Source organism: Corythoichthys intestinalis, chromosome 20, assembly GCF_030265065.1.
Source record: "Corythoichthys intestinalis isolate RoL2023-P3 chromosome 20, ASM3026506v1, whole genome shotgun sequence".
NCBI classification, from domain to species: domain Eukaryota; kingdom Metazoa; phylum Chordata; class Actinopteri; order Syngnathiformes; family Syngnathidae; genus Corythoichthys; species Corythoichthys intestinalis.
This window is the reverse complement of record NC_080414.1, coordinates 29,732,550-29,742,804: the sequence shown is the minus strand read 5'-3', so window position 1 is coordinate 29,742,804 and position 10,255 is coordinate 29,732,550. Positions and strand designations below refer to the sequence as shown.

Sequence of the window (10,255 nt, the reverse complement as noted above, 5' to 3'; positions counted from 1 at the left end):
AGGGTTTACCTACTTATCTGTTTGTGCTGATTCTTTTGTATCCATGTTAATTTAATTTTTATTTAAGTTTCGAAACGTCAAACTTTTCATTCATACTTAAGGGGTATACAATAAGGAAAGTTGAAGTTCACTGGCCCCGCGATCAAAACCACTGGCACAGGTCAACAAATCAGTTATTGATCCCGATAATCACGAAAAAGAACAATTTGCTTGAATAAACATTTTTTTTAGGTAGACTGAAAAATAGAATAGTATAATGCAAAGTGCAAAAACACTAATCTAGTGCAAATAACCCAATTCAAATTCCTTAATTGCATCCATAATCATTCCATAATTACTCCAGTTTAGCCACTTATTCCTCCATCTCTTCCTTAGTTGGCTGATTTTGGCGTCATGGAAGTCAAATAGATGACTATGGCAATTATGGCTAACGATTTTCAAGCTAGACTATTGCTATGACGATATTATTTTCTCCGTAGTCACGCGGATGTGTTATCCCGTTATGTTCTTACGATAGGTTTTATACTTGTTAACTTTTTCCAACTTACTTGTCTGCATATGTGGGCATTGATCTGCACATCTCACAGTAAACCTTGTTTATTTTTATTTATTTATTTTTTTGTCTTATCGTAGCCGAGCCAATTCCCGCAGTTTTGCCACTCAGGCCGAAAGTTTCTCTTCCTTTTCTTTTCATATTGGATTTTGCTTTGTCTTTCTTGAGCGGTCTTTCATTCCCGGTGCTTGGCCAGGTGCTGGGGGTTTCAGAAACATGTCGTCTTGTCGTATAGCATTAGGTGGGTGCTGAGATACTGACAATCAATCAGCAGAAGTAATCAGATTCCGCGCGTTCACATGTTCTGCATAGAATGTAAGGTTGTCTTTGATCAGGATAGCTTAACGTAATCAAAACACAGAACCACTGGGAATTGATGCGAAATAAAAAAAAAATTTAGTTTGTTTTTAATTAAAGCTTTATTCTTACTAGCCCCACCAGGCCAGTGGTTGGAGCATTCTGGTCGCCCTGATGGTTTTAAAAGTACATTTGGGCCACCGGGCTATTTATATTGTCAACCCCTGTACTTGCATTATTGCTTGAACTTTGTGATCATCCAGCCTTTTTCAAATTAAACATCTGTGCTGAAAAGTCGTATCCACTTTCCGTTGTCAGGAAAAACAGATGTGAAGGTACCTGCAAGGAGAGGGAGTTGCGGTGAGGGACAGGAGAGGCTTATGGAAGAGGCAGGGAGTGCCTGCTTTCATTCATCCTCCTCTCCTCCTCTTCAAAAAGAGAAGATGAATACGAATCCCAGAAATAGTTGTAGTTTCCAAAATCTAGACACCAAGCTGTTTCGCTTTGCCATACGGCAGCTGTCTTCAAACGTCTGGAATGACACAGCAAGCAAGCATCCTGTTTATTGACTAGCAGCAGGAAGCGCTTCCAGAGCTAACAATGTGCGCTACTTACAAGTCTGCTGCTCCTTTTCTTTTTTTAAACTTTATCCCGATCTACACCGTTCTCCCCCAACACCCTGATCCCCAAAAAGGAGCCATGTTAAAGTATGTTGTAGTGGGGCTGCTGTGCATCAATATTCATTCATGCAGAGCCACATTGTCAAGCAGAAATAGAAACAGTGATGAGCTCCGCATTTATTTGTCATTTACCTCCCGGTATGCTAATGTAATGAGGTCTGCTCACCAAATAACCAAAACATTCATGAATACAGACTCTTTGCTGTTTCCACATGCAACCGGGGTAAATGAAGCCTTTGGTTTAGGCTTTCGTTTTCTCTCAAGAGTATAGTTAGGGATGCATTTTCCTTTGAGGCAGTCAAGAGAAAATGGTATTATTCCATCAGCATAAGGTTATTGCATTAGATGTTTCTTATGTTCTCTAGTAAAGCGATAAATCTAAAGACAGGGCATAGCTGAAGCTGCACATAGGTAGAGAACGTGCATGATTTTATTGATTTGAAGTGGTCAGGCAACTCTTGTTCAGCTGCAGATTAGGGGTGTGACAAAATATCTGAATGTGATATATCGTGATACTTTTTATTTATTAAGGTTATCGATATGCTCCTGCCAAGAATCGAGATAGCGTTTTAAAGCAGTGTCAATGTCTAAAAAAACAAATAAATAAAAACAAACCAACAAGTTGCTGCCAAAATCTTGCACCATAATAGTTTCTCAGTCAACTCTAAGGCTGCATTGACGGTGCTCGACGCCCAATCCATTTAGACTGGGAACGTTCGTTCTTTCGAAATCAGAGCATTCACAGTCATTCTGTCTGATTTTCAGGGCATTTACAGGTCACTTGTTGTTCATTTTAGGACATTTACAGGTCATTTCCTGTTGAGTTTGAGTCACTGCCTATTCATTTGGGTGATTCCCAGGTCACTTCCTGTTCTGTAACTCAAAATAAACAGGAAGTGACCCATAAAATACCCCCAAATCAACAGGAAGTACCTGAAAATGAACAGGTAAATGACCTTAAATGTCCCAAAATTACCTCATTGCCTGGCATTGGCTGCCACTACTGGCCATAGACGTTCAATCCGTTTGAAGTGGGAGGGATGGCAGCGAATGAACGAATGTTCATTCGCTGCCACCCTCCCAGTTCAAATGGATTGGATGTCTACAAGTGCAAAAATCAATCAAATTCACAGCAGAAGCCTGTTTTTTCTGTTTATTAGTTGTTTGTAGAATATCTTTTTCCGACCAATGTATCGATAATTGTTGTATCGCTATATCATCAGATCATTGGTATCCTGAGCTTTTTATCGCAAATCGTATTGTATCGTGAGGTACCAAGAGGTTCCCACTCCTACTACAGATGAGGTTACAGTGGTACCTCAACATACGATACTTTCGAAATCTGATGTAAACTATGGCTCGTCATTTGTCTCGACATATGACGACATGCTCGAAATACAGTGGTACCTTCTTTTCGGCATCCGACGTAAAATTTGACTCACCATTTGTTCCTACATCTCTTGACATGCTCGAAATACGCCGATTTGCGACAGCGCCGAAGTTTGTTTCCTTCCCCGCATTATGGGCGCACGGCGGATTTTCTTGTGAGAAAACTCAACATGGGTTCCAAGAATGTCAGTGCACGTGGTGAAAGAAGGAAAAATGTGAGGCTTACCATTGAAATGAAGATGAAAATGATACAAAAATGAGCATAGTGTGCATGTCCATGAACTCGCTCGACAATACTGTCGTAGAATGTCTATGACCTCGACGTTCCTCCTCCAACCTCCGTTCGCTAGTCTTTATAAGTTAAGGTGACAATTATTATTGTGGTACCATCGCCAAAAAAATCATCAGCTTCGTCTGGTTTTTAATCATTTATTTCAGAACTTGTTCAACACAACATGCTTATTGTCCGCCACAGCCGAAGAAAGTGAAAGTAAAAAGTCCTCCCTCGCTCTGTCAAGTCAGCCCCGCGGTGTGTTCAGGTACACCATGCAAAACACATCATTACAGCCCCATTTGTTACATTATTACAGGTATTATTATTAGTAGTAGTATCTTTTATTACGATTTTTATTCATAATTTATTTGTTTTGCTCTGTATAATTGTTATTTGCAGTAGTACCAGCAGTACTTATTAAGGATTTAGTGTAGGTTTTCAGGCTGTGGAACGAATTAATGGAATTACCTGATTGGCCATAATATAAGACAGTGTTTTTTGCATTGAAATAAGATTGAAAAAGAGGGGGTCGTTTTATATTCGCGGTCTAGACGTTATACCCATTCACGACGCTAGATGACGCCAGATATCATTGAAGCGATGTTCTGTTACGACAGATCTCAGCTACTTTCCCCATTCACGACGCTAGATGGCGCCAGATATCATTGAAGCGATGTTCTGTCATGACAGATCTCAGCTACTAGTTTAACCAGTTTGCATTATTTTATTGCAATGTTTTTCCTTATTCAGATTTGTTTCAAGACTACAGTTACAGTTAGACTTCACTTTGATGGTTAATGCAGTTATTGCAATTTTGTTGTTTTATCACAATAGATTGGTTTATTTACATTTCAAAAACCAGAAGCCATTTATTTACGAATGCGATTGCACTTTAGTTTACATATATAATGTTCAGATATTAAGATTTGAATTGGGCAAAATAACATGCTTTTTCTCTCAAATATATTGTTATAATCATTTGTTTCAGGTGTACTATGATTATTTTCTGTATAAAAAATAATTCGGTGTTCAAAAAGTCTTTTTTCAAACTTGAGTCTTGAAAAAGAGGGGGTCGTCTTATAATCAGGGCCGTCTTCGGGCCAATACGTTATAATGTATTCTTATTCTCGCAGTCGGCGTGATGTCACGATGACGCCATCTCGCATAGCAACTTTTTTAGAAGGGGGTACGCACAGGTAAACATCCGTAGACAAACGTCTGAAATTCAAATATTTCAGCTGTGTTTTGCATCTTATTTTCATAAAAACGTCTTAAACGTGACTTATTATTATCACGAGTCACTGCCGACAGACGCGAGGAGGCGATACAACTTAAAATTAGCGTGTATTGGCTTGCAAATCTGCGCATACAAAGTCGCAGCAATCCAAAGGAATGGCCTGCAGTGGAGTTCAGAAACATCTACAACTACCTCATAAAGTCACCCAGTAAGTTGACCTTTATCAATTACGTGGAATATGTACTTTGTGGAACTGAGAAAATTGGTAGTATATACGAAGTGATTATTTCTGTCGTAACCAGTAATTCGGCTCCAAGCGCTATTTAGCCGTGAACCGTGGTAGTAGAACTAAATGGGGTGTCACGAGGCAAGAATGCAGTACATGAGTCACGTCACGGCAAAAAAGCCAATTCCCACCAGGCCAATAATACACCGATTGGCCAATCAGAGCAGTTCACGGAAAAAGAAAAATAACGCTTTGCGAGTTGTCGGTTACGCTGATAATAACCACTGCCTAGTCTATTGAATCCTAGCAGCTAATTGGGGCTAAAGTTTACTCACCAGTAATAAAATGTCGGCTGCAAACGTAAATGTGTCTGGATTTAGGTTCCCACAGGCGAGAGTGGTCCATGGAACCGTCTTCTTTTACTGTTCCTCGATTAATTGCTTTCAGCCATTTGCTTCTACTTTTCTTCTCACGAGGAAGAATAAAGAACTTCAAATGCTGCTCCGAACTCTTCCTTGTGTTACAACCCGCAACACAGCAACTTTTAGTCATTCCGACGGAAAAAAAAGATCGCAAAAAAGATAAAAGTTTAACGCGTTTGTACTACAGTGCACGACATAGCAACTGCTTGTGACTCGTGTTTTGCCCCCTTTTCAATATGGCGACGCTTTGTTGTGGCTGGTGACGTCATTAATGCCCAGATGTCCGACTGCGAGAATGGGAAAATCCTGTTCGACATATGACCATTTTGACTAATAAGTAAGGTCCTGGAGGGATTTAACTTCGTATGTAGAGGTACCACTGTACATTGTAATTCGATTCACAGCCCAAAAACCTACACTAAATTACACACACAGATACTGTCCGCCCTAGCTGACGTTAACAACAACATGTAAAGAAGTAAAAACTTCCCTCTCAACCGCACCTCTCTCTCACATCAATCAAACGATGCGTTCAGGAACAGCATGCGAAACACAACGGCCACATATGAACCCGATTCGTTACATTATTATTACTCTTTTAATAATATTATTACGATTTGTATTAATAATGTATTTGTTTTGCTCTTTGTAATTGTACCAGCAGTATTTATTAAGGATTTAGCGTAGGTTTTTGGGTTGTGCAACTAATTCATTGAATTATAATGGATTATTATTGGAAAACCCCGCTAGACATACGAACATTTGGACTTACAAAGCAGGTCTAAGACGAATTAAATTCGTATGTAGAGGTTCCACTCTATTATAAGAAACTGTAGAGCTTTGTTAAAAGCCTCATTTGGGAAACATTTTTTTCCCCACATGGGTCATATTACCGGGTGATTAATAAGAGTAAAGCAGTGACATAACAAGAGCTTTAAGTAGTTTTCCACCTTCAAATTATATCATTTTCTACCGACTACCGCAAATTCTTGGTTCGTTAAGGATGCAGGTAAATATGTAAGACTTTGGAGACTTCTAATCAATAAATTAATTAAGAGCAGGGCTAGACCCATTAGTTCTAACTGAAATGAATCAATACATTTTGCACATAGCAAAGTCCATGAGGGGATATTTTGATGATTTTGGTGAGAAAGACCACACAGACATGCCCTCAAATCCATTTTTTAAGATGAACAAAAATTCATCTTACTACTGATATATACTAGTATTATCAATTCAGGATTAAAAGACATACATTCTCATTAAAATATATTAATATATGCATATAAATATAAAATACGAATGCGCAAAAGGTATGTTAAAAAGCTACTGTAAATATATAGTACATTTGTCTGTATAATGAGCAAACCTCCTCGGCCTTTAAAGGTATGTTTATAGCATGAAGTCATGTGTATATCGGCACAGGTTAGCACGGCAGTTTCTCACGAACATAATATAAACAATATAGTTTGTAATGGTGCTCCTACAAGAGAAAGAAAATCCAAAAAGGTGAACCAGACATTTGCTGCCTGCGTCATCTCAGCCAATATGGTATTTTCAACTCAAACTAAATTAGCAGTACAGAAATAAACACTTTCAAGATTTGGACCTGGTAGTGCCCGTCAGCTTCAGGAGCTAGTTGATATTGAAATGGTCAGTTTTATACAGTAGCTTCAACTGAATAGTTTGGTATGTTTGGCAAATCTGAATAAAATTATTTCATTCTTAGGGCACTATTACATTAAACCAAGAGGACAAGGTATGGTTGGAGAGCTACATCGAAAACGGCGCACTCAATGATTGGACAAATTTAGAAGCGGAAATAACTCCCTTTTGGGGACGAAAGCCCCTTCCCCCATCCCTGCCAAAAGGGGGGAAAGGGAAAAGACTGAGCCTCTGGTGCAGGCATTTGTTTCAGTAATTCTTTCGTGTAACAAATGCAACTGCTTCACGCAGCACAACAACAGTACTTCCCTTCCTAGTGTGCACTTACAACTAGGGTTGTTCCGATCATGTTTTTTTGCTCCCGATCATTTTAGTTTGAGTATCTGCCAATCCCGATATTTCCCGATCCGATGGTTTTTTTTTTTTTTGCTCCCTATTCAATTCCAATCATTCCCGATAATTTTTCCCGATCATATACATTTTGGCAATGCATTAAGAAAATAATGAATAGAACTCGGACGAATATATACATTCAACATACAGTATATAAGTACTGTATTTGTTTATTATGACAATAAATCCTCAAGATGGCATTTACATTATTAACATTCTTGAGAGGGATCCACGGATAGAAAGACTTGTAATTCTTAAAGGATAAATGTGACTTTGTATATTGTGACTAAATATTGCCATCTAGTGTATTTGTTGAGCTTTCAGTAAATGATAATGTAGCCATGCCCAAATGCATGATGGGAAGTGCAACCATGACTGTGCGTAGTGCTACCAATTGATATATCTTCTCTGCGTTGGGAAATAACATAGGGTGTTAAGAAAAAGATCAATTATTACCTTTCTTCCCCACATTGCTTCCCACAATGTTTCTAATCGTAGGGAGAGGGATTGTAAGGCTTTGACCGATTAAAAACAGGCTTCAAAGGCTGCCAAAGTTCACTCTACTAATTTAACGCTGCCTTTTAGCTCTCTATATAGGTAAAACGGCACCATTACAGATTGAACGCGACAATGCATGAGTGGGTCTTGCAGCGCATGCATTAATTGCGTTAAATATTTTAACGTGATACATTTTTTAAAAAATTAATTATCGCCGTTATCGGGATAAATTTGATAACCCTACCTTAAGCCTAAAGACTCTGGATGAGTGTAACATATTATGTCTGTAACGTTAAATACAATTAGAAAACGATTTAATTAAAAAAATATATACAGTACATTAAAAAAAGGCATGTCCGATATTTTTTTGCTGATTCAGATACTTTGAAAATGACGTGATCGGACCCGATCTATCGGGATGCCAAACGATCGGGACATCTCTACTTACAACCTTTATAAAATATTTTCATAATATTTGTGATAATATGTCGACTGACAACGAGGTAAATGACACCTCTTTTATATCTTGAGGGGGGTCCGTATCGCTTTCACTGGCACTAATTCACTTTCAGGAGGCTGGCAGGAACCCTGCCACACAAAAAAAATGTGCTTACTGCTATACCGCATACGTCACTTTACCCATTCATTATTGAGACGGAAGTCGATGCGAACGCTTTCGTGCGAATTCTGCAAAGATGGCAGAGCAACAAAAAGGACAAAAAAGTTTTTTTCACTTGCTGGTGTCACCCCCCCCCCCCCCCCCCCCCGAACAAACTCGTCAGCGCTGATGAGTTCGGGTGGGGTGGCAGGATTAGCCACACTAAGCCACACAGTTGCAAATCATCAGTTGCTATTTTTTGGTCACAACTGGATTCATTACCTTAACACTATTGAAGAAATCTGACCTTCCAGCCAGACCGCCGGAATCGCGCCAGCCGAACCGCCTGACCCGTGCTGCCACGGATCCAACGATCCGGGCCGGTGAGACCCCGGCAATCCGGCCAGAAGGGCAAACTCCACGCGATCACCTTAGTCTTAACCCTATGTTCTGACTCCATTTTGAAAGATTTAAAGAGGGCTCACCGAAAACAAGTTGACAATTTATTAAGGTCGACAGCGATCAAAACGGCAAGGCAAAACAGAAACACTCTGGTGGGAAGGCAAGGTCACCCTATCCCTCAACAAAAGGTTCCTGAGAAAAATGACAAAGCTTAGTAAAACATTCAATCTTTTGAAGGCTCTCGCGGGGCGGGTCGTGGGCAGGAAGAAGGGTGTGTTTGTGATTATTGTCTGTTTGTGGATTGGACAGGAGGATTCGAGTGTTACTGTTGTCCGGGCAACGAGGCTTGTGGATTTTGCCACCTCAGTGTCAAAGGGGCTCTTGGAGTCTTTTCAATCGTGTTATCAGTTGGATATCGGGCATTCTCCGATGCTCCCTGTGTTGGTACGGACCCTCCCGCCATTTGTTCTAGACTGTCCGGGAGAACTGATTGCGAGAGTTGGTGCCCCAATCTTGCTCATGACGCACATGTTGGGTTTCCGTGTTAAGAAGGCATTGTGTATCTTCTACACCTTATATTCTGCTCGTTTTCCTTAAACTATGGTATGTTTGCTATTTGTTTTATATTGGGTGTTAGAGTAATGCAAACAGTTAGTACTTATTCTCGTAGGCACCGTCTATCTCCTTCACTATTCATCCTTCACACGGCCGCTGGAAACAGAAATGTTTAATCCATCTGCAGGCAACCGGGAGTTTGATTTTTGATTGATTGATGATTTTACGACACTGTACGGGTGTGCGCTGGTCCTCATGGGAAACACAGTCTTCCTTAAGGCAAAACACTAACGCTTTTGTCCACCGGCGCCGCTAAAATCGACCAAAACTAAAAAGTTACAAAGTGTTGCTTTAAAGGGTTAATTCCGACTTACACGGTAATTTGGGTTTCGTCGCCAACAGAGAAACAGAACTCATTCATAACCCGGGGACTCCCTGTATTACAATTACAATGAAAAAAAAAAAAACTTTTCACAAAAAAAAAAAAAAAAAAAAATTAAAGAGTGACAGTTATCGGCTCCAACAATGAGATGTTCCTTTTTTTTTTTTTTTTCAGGGAGTTGGCAAACCCTAGCTGTGATGTTACACGTAATGTAGCATAATCGCACACTGCTCCGCTTGCATTCACAAGCAAAGCAGGGCGCGCTTAAAACGGACCGAGACTCGCGACTTTTGAGTGGACCAGAGCTTGTTTGTTTGATCCGTACTGCAGTTCAGATGTATGTTCACAATTTTAAAAAAGCTGACAATCTGAGGAAAAGAACTCTGGTCCATTTAAAAAGGACCAAAGAGTGTTAGGGTGAAAACACTTTGACTTCTACTGATAAAAATTGCAAAAAAGTCCATTTATCAACAGGCATTAGGACATACACTGCTGGTCAAAAGTATTGGCACCCCTTCAATTTTGTCAGATAGTGCTTAATTTCTCCCAGAAAAACATTGCAATTACAAATGCTTTGGTAATAATATCTTCATTTATTTTTGCTTGCAAGAGAATGGGGGGGAAATTTTAAATCATTATCATCTTACACAAAACTCAAAAATGGGCTGGACAAAAGTATTGGCA

The 10,255-nt window shown here is 39.6% G+C and overlaps 1 long non-coding RNA gene across 1 annotated transcript in view; it reads right to left on the bottom strand.

Moving 5' to 3' along the window:
• Nucleotides 1–1,200: 1,200 nt before the first annotated feature.
• LOC130908438 (uncharacterized) overlaps nucleotides 1,201–10,255 on the bottom strand; it is a 52,055-nt gene continuing 43,000 nt past the window's right edge. Inside the window, exons 2-3 of the long non-coding RNA XR_009061600.1 lie at nucleotides 1,466–1,529; nucleotides 1,201–1,382 (exon numbers count right to left, since the gene is read on the bottom strand). This is a non-coding gene — a long non-coding RNA (uncharacterized LOC130908438). The remainder of the gene's footprint in view (nucleotides 1,383–1,465; nucleotides 1,530–10,255) is intronic.